This window comes from Oncorhynchus tshawytscha, linkage group LG09 (genome assembly GCF_018296145.1).
Source record: "Oncorhynchus tshawytscha isolate Ot180627B linkage group LG09, Otsh_v2.0, whole genome shotgun sequence".
NCBI classification, from domain to species: domain Eukaryota; kingdom Metazoa; phylum Chordata; class Actinopteri; order Salmoniformes; family Salmonidae; genus Oncorhynchus; species Oncorhynchus tshawytscha.
The window spans coordinates 3,324,210-3,344,691 of NC_056437.1; positions in this window are offsets into that span (position 1 = coordinate 3,324,210).

Genomic DNA, 20,482 nt, shown 5'->3' on the forward strand with positions numbered 1-20,482 from the left:
GCTCTGATGTTGGGTGATTAGGCCTGGCTCTGATGTTGGGTGATTAGGCTCTGATGTTGGGTGATTAAGACTGGCTCTGATGTTGGGTGATTAGGCTCTGATGTTGGGTGATTAGGACTGGCTCTGTGACAGTGTAGTGAGGGTTATAACATGTGAAATAGTGTTGTGAGGGTTATACCATGTCATTGGGTTGACAATGTGACATAGTGTAGTGAGGGTTAAAACATGTCATTGGGCTGATAATGTGACATAGTGTTGTGAGGGTTATAACATGTCATTATGTTGATAATGTGACATAGTATAGTGAGGGTTATAACATGTTATTGGGTTGATAATGTGACATAGTGTAGTATGGGTTATAACATGCCATTGGGTTGATAATGTGACATAGTGTAGTAAGGGTTATAACATGTCATTGGGTTGATAATGTGACATAGTATAGTGAGGGTTATAACATGTCATTGGGTTGATAATGTGACACAGTGTTGTGAGGGTTATAACATGTCATTGGGTTGATCATGTGACATAGTGTAGTAAGGGTTATAACATGTCATTGGGTTGATAATGTGACATAGTGTAGTATTGGTTATAACATGTCATTGGGTTGATAATGTGACATAGTATAGTGAGGGTTATAACACGTCATTGGGTTGATAATGTGACATAGTATAGTGAGGGTTATAACATGTCATTGGGTTGATAATGTGACATACTGTAATATGGGTTATAACATGTCATTGGGTTGATAATGTGACGTAGTGTAGTGAGGGTTATAACATGTCATTGGGTTGATAATGTGACATAGTGTAGTAAGGGTTATAACATGTCATTGGGTTGATAATGTGACGTAGTGTAGTGAGAGTTGTGCTGAGGGTCAACTTGAGGTCCAGTTTCTATGGCAGACCTTAGTTTACAAGTATTGTGGAGCTCTGGTCTAAAGTAGTGCACTATATAGGGAATAGGGTTCCATATGGCTCTGGTCTAAAGTAGTGCACTATATAGGGAATAGGGTTCCATAGGGCTCTGGTCTAAAGTAGTGCACTATATAGGGAATAGGGTTCCATAGGGCTCTGGTCTAAAGTAGTGCACTATATAGGGAATAGGGGGCCATTTTGACACAGACAGTGTTTTGAGTTGAGAATAATAATTATAAGGATGTGTGTAAGTAACGACAAGGCCTTGACTGAATGTTGTGTCACGCAACCTGCTTTCCATTTGGCTCCCTACATAAAACACCCATAGGGCTCTGGTCTAAAGTAGTGCACTATATAGGGAATAGGGTTCCATAGGGTTCTGGTCTAAAGTAGTGGACTATATAGGGAATAGGGTTCTATAGGGCTCTGGTCTAATGTAGTGCACTATATAGGGAATAGGGTTCCATAGGGCTCTGGTCTAAAGTAGTGGACTATATAGGGAATAGGGTTCCATAGGGTTCTGGTCTAAAGTAGTTCAGTATATAGGGAATAGGGTTCCATAGGGCTCTGGTCTAAAGTAGTTCAGTATATAGGGAATAGGGTTCCATAGGGCTCTGGTCTAAAGTAGTTCAGTATACAGGGAATAGTGCTCTGGTGTAAAGTAGTGCACGACATAGGGAATAGGACACAGACAAAGGGTTTCAGAACCAACAGAGCTTCTGAGATGTGTAAAGAATGTCCACTGTGGTGAAACAACTGCCTCTCTGTCTAAAGCTAATGTACTGGGACATATTCAACAACAACCTGAAACAAACCACTTTTCAACCCAAAACTAACAACAACAAACTAACTAATGCTTTCATTTTTCATAAAGCTGAGGAGTCATTTGATTTGTTTCACCGTCCCGTTTCCTTTTTCTGAATTCAGGATCATCACTCACACTGTCTTTAATATCTCACAAACACATTCATCTCCGTTCTTCTTTCAATCCTTTCAGTCCAGCCTGCCAGTCAGTCAGCCAGCCTGTCAGCCAGCCTGCCAGTCAGTCAGCCAGCCTGTCAGCCAGCCTGCCAGTCAGTCAGCCAGCCAGCCAGCCTGTCAGCCAGCCTGCCAGTCAGTTAGTCAGCCAGTGGTTGTTGTAGTAGTGAATCTCTATCTATCTCCCTCTGTATGGTAAATTAACTAGTCTAATAAACAGATTTCTCCACTGTGTCCTTCCTCCTTTGTCTTTGCTATGATTCTTTCTCTAACTCTTCTTCCAAAATCAGGACACTACTCTACCTCAACTTTGCACTACACTCCAATACGCTACTCTACCTCTCCTCTACCTCTACTCTACTCTACCTCTACTCTACTCTACCTCTACTCTACCTGTACTGTACTCTACTCTACCTCTACCCTACCTCTACTCTACTCTACCTCTACTCTACTCTACCTCTACTCTACTTCTACTCTACCTCTACTGTACTCTACTCTATATCTACCTCTACCCTACCTCTACCTATCTACCACTACCCTACCCTACATATCTACCACTACACTACCTCTACCCTAACACTACTCTACAACTACTCTAATCTACCACTACTCTACCAATACTCTACCTCTACTCTACTCTACCTCTACTCTACCTCTACTCTACTCTACCTCTACTCTACTCTACCTCTACTCTACCTCTACTCTACCTCTACTGTACTCTACTCTATATCTACCTCTACCCTACCTCTACCTATCTACCACTACCCTACCTACCACTACCCTACCTCTACCCTAACACTACTCTACAACTACTCTACTCTACCACTACTCTACTCTACCACTACTCGACCACTACTCTACAATACCACTAATCTACCACTACTATACAACTCCTCGACCACTACTCTACCAATACTTCAGCACTGTTCAACCACTACTCTACCACTACTCTACCACTACTTTACTCCACCACTACTCTACCACTACTATACTCTACCACTACTTTACTCTACCACTCCTCTACCACTAATTTAAAACTACTCTACTACTATACCACTATTCAACCACTACTCTACCACTACTCCACCTCTACTCTACTACCACTACTATACAACTATTCCACCAATACTATACCACTACTCTACCACTACTATACCACTGCTCTACCACTACTCTACTCTACAACAAGTCTACTCTACAACTACTATACCACTACTCTACCACTGCTCTACTCTACAACTAATCTATTCTACTACTACTCTACCACTACTCTACCACTACTCTAACACTACTCGAACACAACTCAACAACTACTCTACTCTACCACTACTCTAACACTACTCAACAACTACTCTACTCTACCACTACTCTAACACTACTCTACTCTACCACTACTCTACCACTACTTTACTCTACCACTACTCTAACACTACTCAACAACTACTCTACTCTACTCTACCACCACTACTATACCAATATGCCATCACTACTCTACCACTACTCCACCTCTACTCTACCACCACTACTATACCACTACTATATCACTACTTAACCACTACCATACCTCTACTCTACAACTACTATACCACTACTCTACCACTACTCTACTATACCACTACTCTACCACTTCTCTACTCTACAACTACTCTATTCTACTACTACTCTACCACTACTCCACCACAACTCTACTCTACAACTACTCTACTCTACAGGTATTCTAGCACTACTCTACTCTAGCACTTCCCTACTCTAGCACTACTCTATTCTTCAATAACACTACTCTAACACTGCTTTGCCTCTACCACTACTCTACTCTTATACTATCCCACTACTCTACTCTCCCACTACGCTACCTCTACTCTAAAACTTATCTACAACTACTATACCACTACTCTATCACAAAAAAAACACTACTCTACCATTACTCTACAACTACTATACCAATACTATAACACTCCTCTACCACTACTCTACCACCACTCTACCACTACTTAAGTACTATTCTACCACTACTCAACCACTACTACACCACTAATCTACCATTACTCTACAACTACTATACCACTACTCTACCACTACATTACCTCTTATCTACTCTAGTCTAGTCTACTCTACCTCTAGTCTACTCTACTCAAACTCTACTCAAACTCTACTCTACACTACTCTACCTCTACTCTACCTCCACTCTACACTACACAACCTCTACTCTACTCTACCCTACTCTACCTCTACACTACATCTACTCTACTCTACCACCACTCTACCACTACTTAAGTACTATTCTACCACTACTCAACCACTACTACACCACTAATCTACCATTACTCTACAACTACTATACCACTACTCTACCACTACGTTACCTCTTATCTACTCTAGTCTAGTCTACTCTACCTCTAGTCTACTCTACTCAAACTCTACTCAAACTCTACTCTACACTACTCTACCTCTACTCTACCTCCACTCTACACTACACAACCTCTACTCTACTCTACCCTACTCTACCTCTACACTACATCTACTCTACTCTACCACCACTCTACTCTAACACAACTCTACTCTATATCTACCTCTACTCTACCTCTACCTATCTACCACTACCCTACCCTACCCTACCTATCTACCACTACCCTAACACTACTCTGCAACTACTTTAATCTACCACTACTCTACCAATACTCTACCACTACTCTAATCTACCACTACTCTACCTCTACTCTACCACTTCTCTAACACTACTCAACAACTACTCTACTCTGCCAGTACTCTACCGCTACTCGACCACTACTCTACAATACCACTAATCTACCACTACTATACAACTCCTCTACCACTACTCTACCAATACTTCAGCACTGTTCAACCACTACTCTGCTACTACTTTACTCCACCACTACTCTACCACTACTCTACTCTACCACTACTTTACTCTACCATTACCTTAGCTCTACTCTACTACTACTCTACCACTCCTCTACCACTAATTTAAAACTACTCTACAACTACTATACCACTATTCAACCACTACTTTACCACTACTCCACCTCTACTCTACCACCACTACTATACAACTATTCCACCAATACTATACCACTACTCTACCACTACTATACCACTGCTCTACCACTACTCTACTCTACAACAACTCTACTATACCACTACTCTACCACTGCTCTACTCTACAACTAATCTATTCTACTACTACTCTACCACTACTCTACCACTACTCTAACACTACTCTAACACAACTCAACAACTACTCTACTCTACCACTACTCTAACACTACTCAACAACTACTCTACTCTACCACTACTCTACCACGTCTCTACCACTACTCTACCACTACTTTACTCTACCACTACCATACCTCTACTCTACCACTACTCTACCACAACTATACCACTACATCTACTCTACTCTACCACCACTCTACAATACCACTACTCTACCACTACTATACCACTACTATACCACCATTCAACCACTACTCTACCACTACTCCACCCCTACTATACCAATATGCCAACACTACTCGACCAGTACTCCGCCTCTACTCTACCACCACTACTATACCCCTACTCTACCACTTCCCTACTCTACCACTACTCTATTCTTCAATAACACTACTCTAACACTGCTTTGCAACTACCACTACTCTACTCTTGTACTACAATGTTATCCCACTACTCTACAACAACTCTACCACTACTCTACTCTCCCACTACACTACCTCTACTCTAAAACTAATCTAATCTCCAACTAATATACCACTACTCTATCACAACAAAACCACTACTCTACCATTACTCTACAACTACTATACCAATACTATACCACTCCTCTACCACTACTCTACCACCACTCTACCACTACTTAAGCACTATACTACCACTACTCCACAACTACTATACCACTACTCAACCACTACTACACCACTAATCTACCATTACTCTACAACTACGATACCACTACTCTACCACTACGTTACCTCTCATCTACTCTACTCTACTCTACCTCTACTCTACTCAAACTCTACTCTACCTCTACACTACACTACCTCTACACTACATCTACTCTACTCTACCACCACTCTACTCTAACTCTACTCTAATTCTACCACTACTCTACCAATACTCTAACACTATTCTAATCTACCACTACTCTGCCACTACTCTACCACTACTCGACCACTACTTTACTCTACCACTACCATACCTCTACTCTACCACAACTATACCACTACATCTACTCTACTCTGCCACCACTCTACAATACCACTACTCTACCACCACTATACCACTACTATACCACCATTCAACCACTACTCTACCACTACTCCACCTCTACTATACCAATATGCCACCACTACTCGACCAGTACTCCACCTCTACTCTACCACCACTACTATACCCCTACTCTACCACTACTCTACTATACCACTACTCTACCACTTCTCTACTCTACAACTACTCTATTCTACTACTACTCTACCACTACTCCACCAGAACTCTACTCTACAACTACTCTACTCTACAGGTATTCTAGCACAACTCTACTCTACCACTTCCCTACTCTACCACTACTCTATTCTTCAATAACACTACTCTAACACTGCTTTGCAACTACCACTACTCTACTCTTGTACTACAATGTTATCCCACTACTCTACAACAACTCTACCACTACTCTACTCTCCCACTACACTACCTCTACTCTAAAACTAATCTAATCTCCAACTACTATACCACTACTCTATCACAACAAAACCACTACTCTACCATTACTCAACAACTACTATACCAATACTATACCACTCCTCTACCACTACTCTACCACCACTCTACCACTACTTAAACACTATTCTACGACTACTCCACAACTACTATACCACTACTCAACCACTACTACACCACTAATCTACCATTACTCTACAACTACGATACCACTACTCTACCACTACGTTACCTCTCATCTACTCTACTCTACTCTACCTCTACTCTATTCAAACTCTACTCTACCTCTACACTACATCTACTCTACTCTACCACCACTCTACTCTAACTCTACTCTAATTCTACCACTACTCTACCAATACTCTAACACTATTCTAATCTACCACTACTCTACCACTACTCAACAACTACTCTACTCTGCCACTACTCTACCACTACTCGACCACTACTCTACAATACCACTAATCTACCACTACTATACAACTCCTCTACCACTACTCTACCAATACTTCAGCAATGTTCGAACACTACTCTACCACTACTTTACCCCACCACTACTCTACCACTACTCTACTCTACCACTACTCTACTCTACCACTACTTTACTCTACCATTACCCTAGCTCTACTCTACAACTATTCCACCAATACTATACCACTACTCTACTACTACTATACCACTGCTCTACCACTACTCTACTCTACAACAACTCTACTATACCACTACTCTACCACTGCTCTACTCTACAACTAATCTATTCTACTACTACTCTACCACTACTCTACCACTACTCAACAACTACTCTACTCTACCACTACTACTACTCTACCACTACTGTACCACTACTCTAACACTACTCTAACACAACTCAACAACTACTCTACTCTACCACTACTCTACCACTACTCTACTCTACCACAACTCTACCACTACTCTACACTACCAGTACTCTAACACTACTCAACAACAACTCTACTCTACCACTACTCTACCACGTCTTTACCACTACTCTACTACTACTTTACTCTACCACTACCATACCTCTACTCTACCACTACTCTACCACAACTATACCACTACACTACCACTAATCTACTCTACCACCACTCTACAATACCACTACTCTACCACTTCTATACCACTACTATACCACCATTCAACCACTACTCTACAACTACTCCACCTCTACTATACCAATATAACACCACTACCCTACCACTACTCCACCTCTACTCTACCACCCCTACTATACCCCCTACTCTACCACTACTCTTCCACTTCTCTACCCTACAACTACTCTATTCTACTACTACTCTACCACTACTCCACCACAACTCTACTCTACAACTACTCTAGTTCTACTCTACAACTACTCTACTACTCAACTACTCTACTCTACAGGTATTCTAGCACTACTCTACTCTACCACTTCCCTACTCTACCACTACTCTATTCTTCAATAACTCTACTCTAACACTGCTTTGCAACTACCACTACTCTACTCTTGTACTACAATATTATCCCCCTACTCTACAACTACTCTACCACTACTCTACTCTCCCACTACACTACCTCTACTCTAAAACTAATCTCCAACTACTATACCACTTCTCTATCACAACAAAACCACTACTCTACCATTACTCTACAACTACTATACCACTCCTCTACCACGACTCTACCATCACTCTACGACTACTTAAGCACTATTCTACCACTACTCCACAACTACTATACCACTACTCAACCACTACTACACCACTAATCTACCATTACTCTACAACTACAATACCACTACTCTACCACTACGTTACCTCTTATCTAGTCTACTCTACTCTACCTCTACTCAAACTCTACTCTACCTCTACACTACACTACTCTACCTCTACTCTACTGTACACTACATCTACTCTACTCTACCACCACTCTACTCTAACTCTACTCTAATTCTACCACTAATCTACCAGTACTCTACCACTACTCAACAACTACTCTACTCTGCCACTACTCTACCACTACTCGACCACTACTCTACAATACCACTAATCTACCACTACTCTACAACTCCTCTACCACTACTCTACCAATACTTCAGCAATGTTCGACCACTACTCTACCACTACTTTACTCCACCACTACTCTACCACTACTCTACTCTACCACTACTTTAATCTACCATTAACCTAGCTCTACTCTACCATTACTCTACCACTCCTCTACCAATAATTTAAAACTACTCCACAACTACTATACCACTATTCAACCACTACTCTACCACTACTCCACCTCTACTCTACCACCACTACTATACCAATATGCCACCACTACTCTAACACTACTCCTCCTCTACTCTACCACCACTACTATACCACTAATCTACAACTACTATACCACTACTCAACCACTACCATACCACTACTCTACTCTACAACTACTATACCCCTACTCTACCACTACTCGACTATACCATTACTCTACCACTTCTCTACTCTACAACTACTCTATTCTACTACTACTCTACCACTACTCCACCACAACTCTACTCTACAACTACTCTACTCTACAGGTATTCTAGCACTACTCTACTCTACCACTTCCCAACTTTACCACTACTCTACTCTTCAATAACACTACTCAAACACTGCTTTACCTCTACCACTACTATAATATTGTACTACAATACTATCCCACTACTCTACAACTACTCAACCACTACTCTACTCTCCCACTATGCTACCTCTACTCTAAAACTAATCTACAACTACTATACCACTACTCTACCATTACTCTACAACTACTATACCAATACTATACCACTCCTCTACCACTACTCTACCACCACTCTACCACTACTTAAGCACTATTCTACCACTACTCCACAACTACCATACCACTACTCAACCACTACTACACCACTATTTAACCACTACTACACCACTAATCTACCATTACTCTACAACTACTATACAACTGCTCTACTACTACTCTACAACTACTATATCACTACTCTACCACTAAGTTACCTCTTATCTACTCTACTCTACGTCTACACTACCTCTACTATACCTACCTCTACTCTACTCTGCCTCTACTCTACCTCTACTCTACATCTACTCTACCTATACTCTACCTCTACTCTACTCTACTCAAACTCTAGTCTACCTCTACTCTACTCTACACTACTTAACCTTTACTCTTCTCTGCACTACAGTACTCAACCTCTACTCTACTCTACACTACTCTACCTCTACTCTACCTCTACTCTACTCTTGACTACACAACCTCTACTCTACTCTACACTACTCTACGTCTACACAACATCTACTCTACTTTACCACCACTCTAATCTAAGACAACTCTACTCTATATCTACCTCTACCCTACTTCTACCTATCTACCACTACCATACCCTACCCTACCCTACCCTACCCTACCTATCTACCACTACCCTACCTCTACTCTACCACTACTCTACAACTACTCTAATCTACCACTACTCTACCACTACTATACCACTACTCTACAACTGCTATAACTCTACTCAACCACTACTACACCACTAATCTACCCATGCTCTACAACTACTATACAACTACTCTACCACTACTCTACAACTACTCTACCACTACTCTAATCTACCACCACTCTACTCTACCACTACCCTACCACTACTCTACACTACCAATACTCTAACACTACTCAACCACTAGTCTACTCTAACAATACTCTAATCTACCACTCCTCCACCACTACTCTAAAACCACTCTATCTCTACTCTACCACTACTCTACCACTACTCTACCACTACTATACCACCACTCTACAACCACTCTACCACCACTCTACCACTACTCTACCACTACCCTACCACTACTCCAACTCTACTCTACCACTACTCAACCACTACTATATCACTCATCTACCATTACTCTACAACTACTATACCACTACTCCACCACTACTATACCACTCCTCAACCACTAGTATACCACTAATCTACCATTACTCTATAACAACTTTACCACTACTATACAACTACTCTACCACTACTATACAAAAACTCTACAACTACTATACCAGTACTCTATCACTACTCTACTTGACCACTACTCTACCACTACTCTTCCACTGCTCTACCTCTACTCTATCACTACTCTACTCTACCACTACTTTACTCACCACTACTCTACCACTACTCTACCACTACTCTACCCTACCACTACTCTACAACTTCTCTACTCTACCACTACTCTATGACTTCTCTACTCTACCACTACTCTACTCTACCACTATTCTACCTCTACTCTAAAACTACTCTACCCCTACTCTACTCTAACCTACCACAACTCAACCCTACCACTTCTCTACACTTACTCTACCTTACCACTAGAACTATTCTACCACTACTCATCCTCTACTCAACCAGTACTCCACCTCTACTCTATATCTACTACTCTACCACCACTCAACTACTACTCTATATCAAATCTGCTCTGCCCTTCCACTAAAACTAATCTTCTCTACCCTATCTCTACTCTACCACTAATCTACTCTACCCCCACTCTACCGCTATTATAATCTCCCACTAATCTACTCTAGTACTATTCTTCCACTGTCTACTCTACCTCGACACTACCACTACCACTACTCTACCACTACTCCACATCAACTTGACTCTACACATCCACTTAAACTACTCTTCTCTACCCTACCACTGCTCTACTCTACCACTCCTCCACCACTCCTAAACCACTCCTCTACCACCACTAACCACTACTCTACCACTACTCCAGCACTACTCTACCACTACTATACCAATACTATACAACTAACATACCACCACTCTACCACTACTCTACTCTACCACTACTACACCACTCCTCTACCACCACTCTACTAAACTTTACACTACTATACAACCACTATATAACAATTATACCACTCCTCTACCACTACTCTACCACTACTCTACCAATACCTTACACTACTATACAACTACTCTATAACAATTATACCACCACTCTACCACTACTCTAACAAAACTCTACCACTACTAGACTACTCCTCTACCACTACTCTACCACTACTATACCACTCCTCTACCACTACTCTAACATAACTCTACAACTTATTTCTACTACCACTACTCTAGATCTGCTCTACAACTACTCTACTCTACCGCTACTCTACTCTACCACTACTCTGCTCTACCACCACTCTACCTCAACTCTAAAACTACTATACCACTACTCTACTCTACCGCTACTCTACTATACCACTATTTACCACTACTCTACCACTACTCTACTCTACCACCACTCTACCTCAACTCTACAACTACTAAACCACAACTCTACTCTACCACTACTCTATACTCTACCACCACTCTACCTCAACTCTAAAACTACTATACCACTACTCTACTCTACCGCTACTCTACTATACCACTATTTACCACTACTCTACCACTACTCTACTCTACCACCACTCTACCTCAACTCTAAAACTACTATACCACTACTCTATGCCACCACTACTCTACTCTACTCTACCACTACTCTAACACTACTCTATCACTACTCTACAGCTACTATACCGCTACTCTACCACTACTACTCTACTCTACCACTACTCGATCACTACTCTAAAACGGCCCTACCACTACTCTACCTCCACAATACCCCTACTCTACCACAACAATATCACTATTCTACTCTACCTCTACGCTACAACCACAAAACCTCTACTCTACCACTACAATACCACTACTCTACTCTACCTCTTCTCTACCACTACAATACCACTACTCTACTCTACCTCTTCTCTACCACTACAATACCACTACTCTACTTTACCTCTACTGTACCACTACAATACCACTAATCTACTCTACCTCTACTGTACCCCTACTCTACTCTACCTCTTCTCTACCACTACAATACCACTACTCTACTCTACCTCTTCTCTACCACTACAATACCACTACTCTACTTTACCTCTTCTCTACCACTACAATACCACTACTCTACTCTACCTCTTCTCTACCACTACAATACCACTACTCTACTTTACCTCTACTGTACCACTACAATACCACTACTCTACTCTACCTCTACTGTACCGCTACAATACCTCTACTCTACCACCACAATACCTCTACTCTACCACCACAATACCTCTACTCTACTCTACCACTACTCTACTCTATCACTACCCTAACACTATTCTACTCTATCACTACCTTTACTCTACTCTACCTCTACTCTACCTCTTCTCTATCATACTCTACCACTACCCTATGACTACTATCTCTAAAACGACTCTTCTCTTCCCTACCACTACTCTGCTCTATCACTACTCTACCACTACTCTACTCTATCACTACTCTACCACTACTCTACCTCTCCTCTACCACTATTCTACCACTACTCTACTCTACCACTGTTCTACCACTACTCTACCCTACTACTACTCTACCACTACTCTACCCTACTACTACCCTACCTCTACCCTACTCTACCACTACTCTACCACTACTCTTACACTACTCTACCACTACTATACCACGAATCTACTCTACCACTACTCTATACTCTACCACCACTCTACCACTACTCTTACACTACTCTACCACTACAATACCTCTACCACTACAATACCACTACTCTACCACTACTCTACCTCTACTCTACTCTATCACTACTCTAACACTATTCTCTAGCACTACCTTTACTCTACCTCTACTCTACCTCTTCTCTATCATACTCTACCACTACTCTACCAGTAATCTACATCAACTCTACTCTACCCTATCTCTATAACGACTCTTCTCTTCCCCACCACTACTCTACTCTATCACTACTCTACCTCTACTCTACCACTACTATACCACTACTCTACTCTACTCTACCAATACTCTACCACTCTTATACCACTACTCTACCAGTACTCTACTCTTCCACTATTCTACCACTACTCTACCACTACTCTCACACACACTTCAACTAACATCACACACACTGTAATTAATGTCACACACATTGTAGTTAACGTCACACACACTGTAGTTAACTTCACACACACTGCAAATAAGGTCACACTTCAACTACCGTCACACACACACTTCAACTACCGTCACACACACACTTCAACTACCGTCACATACACACTGCAACTACCGTCACACACACACTTCAACTACCGTCACACACACACTGCAAATAAGGTCACACTTCAACTACCGTCACACACACACTTCAACTACCGTCACACACACACCGCAACTACCGTCACACACACACTTCAACTACCGTCACACACACACTTCAACTACCGTCACACACACCTCAACTACCGTCACACACACACCTCAACTACCATCACACACTCCTCAACTACTGTCACACACACACTTCACTACCGTCACACACACACCTCAACTACCGTCACACACCTCAACTACACACACACTTCAACTACCGTCACACACACACTTCAACTACCGTCACACACACTTCAACTACCGTCACACACACACTTCAACTACCGTCACACACACCTCACACACACACACTCAACTACTGTCACACACACTTCAACTACCGTCACACACACACTTCAACTACCGTCACACACACTTCAAACGTCACACACACACTTCAACTACCGTCACACACACACTTCAACTATCGTCACACACACACACGCAACTACCGTCACACACACCTCAACTACCGTCACACACACACTTCAACTACCGTCACACACACACTTCAACTATCGTCACACACACACACTTCAACTACCGTCACACACACTTCAACTACAGTCACACACACACTTCAACTACCGTCACACACACACTTCAACTACGTCAAACACACACACTTCAACTACCGTCACACACACTTCAACTACCGTCAAACACACACTTCAACTACCGTCACACACACACTTCAACTACCGTCACACACACACTTCAACTACCATCACACACACACTTCAACTACCGTCAACACACACACTTCAACTACCGTCACACACACACTTCAACTACAGTCACACACACACACTTCAACTACCGTCACACACACTCAACTACCGTCATACACACACTTCAACTACCGTCACACACACACCTCAACTACCGTCACACACACACTTCAACTACCGTCACACACACACCTTCAACTACCGTCACACACACTTCAACTACAGTCATACACACACTTCAACTACTGTCACACACACACTTCAACTACCGTCACTTCACACTTCAACCGTCACACACACTTCAACTACCGTCACACACACACCTCAACTACCGTCACACACACTTCAACTACCATCACACACACTTCAACTACCGTCACACACACTTCAACTACTGTCACACACACTTCAACTACCATCACACACACCTCAACTAACGTCACACACACACTTCAACTACCATCACACACACACTTCAACTGCCATCACACACACACACTTCAACTACTGTCACACACACACTTCAACTACCATCACACACACTTCAACTACCGTCACACACACACTTCAACTACCGTCACACACACTTCATCACTACACACACTTCAACTACCATCACACACACACTTCAACTACCGTCACACACACACACTTCACCTACCGTCACACACACACACTTCAACTACCGTCACACACACACTTCAACTACCGTCACACACACACACACACTTCACAACTACCGTCACACACACACACTACAACTACCGTCACACACAGACTTCAACTACCGTCACACACACACTGCAACTACCGTCACACACACACACGCAACTACCGTCACACACACCTCAACTACCGTCACACACACACCGCAACTACCGTCACACACACCTCAACTACCGTCACACACACACTTCAACTACCGTCACACACACACTTCAACTATCGTCATACACACACCGCAACTACCGTCACACACACCTCAACTACCGTCACACACACCTCAACTACCGTCACACACACACTTCAACTACCGTCACACACACACTTTAACTATCGTCACACACACACCGCAACTGCCATCACACACACACTTCAACTACTGTCACACACACACTTCAACTACCGTCACACACACACTTCAACTACCGTCACACACACACTTCAACTACCGTCACACACACACTTCAACTACCATCACACACACACTTCAACTACCGTCACACACACACACACTTCAACTACCGTTACACACACTCTTCAACTACCGTCACACACACCTCAACTACCGTCACACACACACTTCAACTACCGTCACACACACCTCAACTACCGTCACACACACACTTCAACTACCGTCACACACACACTTCAACTACCGTCACACACACACTTCAACTACCGTCACACACACACTTCAACTACCGTCACACACACACTTCAACTACAGTCATACACACACTTCAACTACCGTCACACACACACCTCAACTACCGTCATACACACTTCAACTCAACTACGTCACACACACAACGCACACCTCAACTACCGTCATACACCTCAACTACCGTCACACACACACTTCAACTACCGTCACACACACTTCAACTACCACCACACACTCAACTACACACACTTCAACTACCGTCACACACACACCTCAACTACCGTCATACACACACTTCAACTACCGTCACACACACACTTCAACTACCGTCACACACACTTCAACTACTGTCACACACACTTCAACTACCATCACACACACCTCAACTAACATCACACACACACTTCAACTACCGTCACACACACACACACCGCAAGTGCCATCCCACACACACTTCAACTACTGTCACACACACACTTCAACTACCGTCACACACACACTTCAACTACCACCACCACAATCTGCTGTAGACAGCACCACCACAATCTGCTGTAGACAGCACCACCACAATCTGCTGTAGACAGCACCACCACAATCTGTGGTAGACAGAACCACCACAATCTGTTGTAGACAGCACCACCACAATCTGCTGTAGACAGCACCACCACAATCTGTTGTAGACAGCACCACCACAATCTGCTGTAGACAGCACCACCACAATCTGCTGTAGACAGCACCACCACAATCTGTTGTAGACAGCACCACCACAATCTGTGGTAGACAGAACCACCACAATCTGTTGTAGACAGCACCACCACAATCTGTTGTAGACAGCACCACCACAATCTGCTGTAGACAGCACCACCACAATTTGTTGAAGACAGCACCACCACAATCTGTTGACAGCACCACCACAATCTGTAGACAGCACCACCACAATCTGTTGACAGCACCACCACAATCTGCTGTAGACAGCACCACCACAATCTGTTGACAGCACCACCACAATCTGTTGTAGACAGCACCACCACAATTTGTTGAAGACAGCACCACCACAATCTGCTGTAGACAGCACCACCACAATCTGTTGTAGACAGCACCACCACAATTTGTTGAAGACAGCACCACCACAATCTGTTGACAGCACCACCACAATCTGTTGTAGACAGCACCACCACAATCTGTTGACAGCACCACCACAATCTGCTGTAGACAGCACCACCACAATCTGTTGTAGACAGCACCACCACAATTTGTTGAAGACAGCACCACCACAATCTGCTGTAGACAGCACCACCACAATCTGTTGTAGACAGCACCACCACAATTTGTTGAAGACAGCACCACCACAATCTGTTGACAGCACCACCACAATCTGCTGTAGACAGCACCACCACAATCTGTGGTAGACAGCACCACCACAATCTGTTGTCAAGTCAGGTGTGTCCTGCGTATTGGTTGATCCTTGACTGTGACGGTTAATGGTACATGTCAAACAAAGACCTAGGCACTAGCCATGTGGCTTACACAGGTCTCAGCGTGTTCCACTGGGCACAGACGTCAGTTCAACGTCTAGTTTTGGTTTACATTTGGTTGATTGTCAACTAAGGTGGATTCATCGTGAATTTAGGTTTAAAGTTAGGTGAAAAAAATAACTAAATGACCTGACTACTAAATCAAATCAGTTGTCCACGTTGAAGTGTGTGTGTGACGGTAGTTGCAGTGTGTGTGTGACGGTAGTTGAAGTGTGTGTGTGACGGTAGTTGTAGTGTGTGTGTGACGGTAGTTGAAGTGTGTGTGTGACGGTAGTTGAAGTGTGTGTGTGACGGTAGTTGAAGTGTGTGTGTGACGGTAGTTGAAGTGTGTGTGTGACGGTAGTTGAAGTGTGTGTGTGTGTGTGACGGTAGTTGAAGTGTGTGTGTGATGGTAGTTGAAGTGTGTGTGTGACGGGAGTTGAAGTGTGTGTGTGACGGTAGTTGAAGTGTGTGTGTGATGGTAGTTGAAGTGTGTGTGTGACAGTAGTTGAAGTGTGTGTGTGATGGCAGTTGCGGTGTGTGTGTGTGACGGTAGTTGAAGTGTGTGTGATGTTAGTTGAGGTGTGTGTGATGGTAGTGAAGTGTGTGTGACAGTAGTTGAAGTGTGTGTGACGGTAGTTGAAGTGTGTGTGACGGTAGTTGAAGTGTGTGTATGACGGTAGTAGTTGAGGTGTGTGTGTGACGGTAGTTGAAGTGTGTGTATGACGGTAGTTGAATGACGGTAGTTGAAGTGTGTGTGATGGTAGTTGAGGTGTGTGTGACGGTAGTTGAAGTGTGTGTGACGGTAGTTGAAGTGTGTGTATGACGGTAGTTGAAGTGTGTGTGTGACGGTAGTTGAAGTGTGTGTATGACTGTAGTTGAAGTGTGTGTGACGGTAGTTGAAGTGTGTGTGTGACGGTAGTTGAAGTGTGTGTGTGACGGTAGTTGAAGTGTGTGTGTGACGGTAGTTGCAGTGTGTGTGTGATGGTAGTTGAAGTGTGTGTGTGACGGTAGTTGAAGTGTGTGTTTGACGGTAGTTGAAGTAGTTCAAGTGTGTGTGTGACGGTAGAGTGTGTGTGTGACGGTAGTTGAAGTGTGTGTGTGACGGTAGTTGAAGTGTGTGTGACGGTAGGTGTGTGTGTGTGATGGTGTTGAAATGTGTGTGTGACGGTAGTTGAAGTGTGTGTGTGACGGTAGTTGAAGTGTGTGTGACGGTAGTTGAAGTGTGTGTGTGTGTGTGTGTAGTTGAAGTGTGTGTGTGACGGTAGTTGAAGTGTGTGTGACGGTAGTTGAGGTGTGTGTGATGTTAGTTGAGGTGTGTGTGTGATGGTAGTTGAAGTGTGTGTGACAGTAGTTGAAGTGTGTGTGACGGTAGTTGAAGTGTGTGTGTGACGGTAGTTGAAGTGTGTGTGACGGTAGTTGAAGTGTGTGTGACGGTAGTTGAAGTGTGTGTATGACGGTAGTTGAGGTGTGTGTGTGACGGTAGTTGAAGTGTGTATGACTGTAGTTGAGGTGTGTGTGACGGTAGTTGAAGTGTGTGTGTGACGGTAGTTGAAGTGTGTGTGTGACGGTAGTTGAAGTGTGTGTGACGGTAGTTGAAGTGTGTGTGACGGTAGTTGAAGTGTGTGTGTGACGGTAGTTGAAGTGTGTGTGTGACGGTAGTTGCGGTGTGTGTGTGTGACGATAGTTGAAGTGTGTGTGTGATGGTAGTTGAAGTGTGTGTGACAGTAGTTGAAGTGTGTGTGACGGTAGTTGAAGTGTGTGTGTGACGGTAGTTGAAGTGTGTGTGAAGTGTGTGTGACGGTAGTTGAAGTGTGTGTGACGGTAGTTGAAGTGTGTGTGTGACGGTAGTTGAAGTGTGTGTGTGACTGTAGTTGAGGTGTGTGTGACGGTAGTTGAAGTGTGTGTGTGAGTAGTTGAAGTGTGTGTGTGACGGTAGTTGAAGTGTGTGTGTGACGGTAGTGAAGTGTGTGTGTGTGTGTGTGTGTGTGACGGTAGTTGTGTGTGTGTGTGACGATAGTTGAAGTGTGTGTGTGACGGTAGTTGAAGTGTGTGTGACGGTAGTTGAAGTGTGTGTGTGACGATAGTTGAAGTGTGTGTGTGACGGTAGTTGAGGTGTGTGTGTGACGGTAGCTGAAGTGTGTGTGTGACGGTAGTTGAAGTGTGTGTATGCCGGTAGTTGAGGTGTGTGTGACGGTAGTTGAAGTGTGTGTATGACGGTAGTTGAAGTGTGTGTGACGGTAGTTGAAGTGTGTGTGTGACGGTAGTTGAAGTGTGTGTGTGACGGTAGTTGAAGTGTGTGTGTGATGGTAGTTGAAGTGTGTGTGTGACGGTAGTTGAAGTGTGTGTGTGACGGTAGTTGCAGTGTGTGTGTGATGGTAGTTGAAGTGTGTGTGTGACGGTAGTTGCAGTGTGTGTGTGATGGTAGTTGAAGTGTGTGTGTGTGACGGTAGTTGAAGTGTGTGTTTGACGGTAGTTGAAGTGTGTGTGTGACGGTAGTTGAAGTGTGTGTGTGACGGTAGTTGAAGTGTGTGTGTGACGGTAGTTGAAGTGTGTGTGTGATGGTAGTTGAAGTGTGTGTGTGACGGTAGTTGAAGTGTGTGTGTGACGGTAGTTGCAGTGTGTGTGTGACGGTAGTTGAAGTGTGTGTGACGGTAGTTGCGGTGTGTGTGTGTGACGATAGTTGAAGTGTGTGTGTGACGGTAGTTGAGGTGTGTGTGTGACGGTAGTTGAAGTGTGTGTATGACGGTAGTTGAAGTGTGTGTGACGGTAGTTGAAGTGTGTGTATGACTGTAGTTGAGGTGTGTGTGACGGTAGTTGAAGTGTGTGTGTGACGGTAGTTGAAGTGTGTGTGTGACGGTAGTTGAAGTGTGTGTGTGACGGTAGTTGAAGTGTGTGTGTGACGGTAGTTGAAGTGTGTGTGACGGTAGTTGCGGTGTGTGTGTGTGACGATAGTTGAAGTG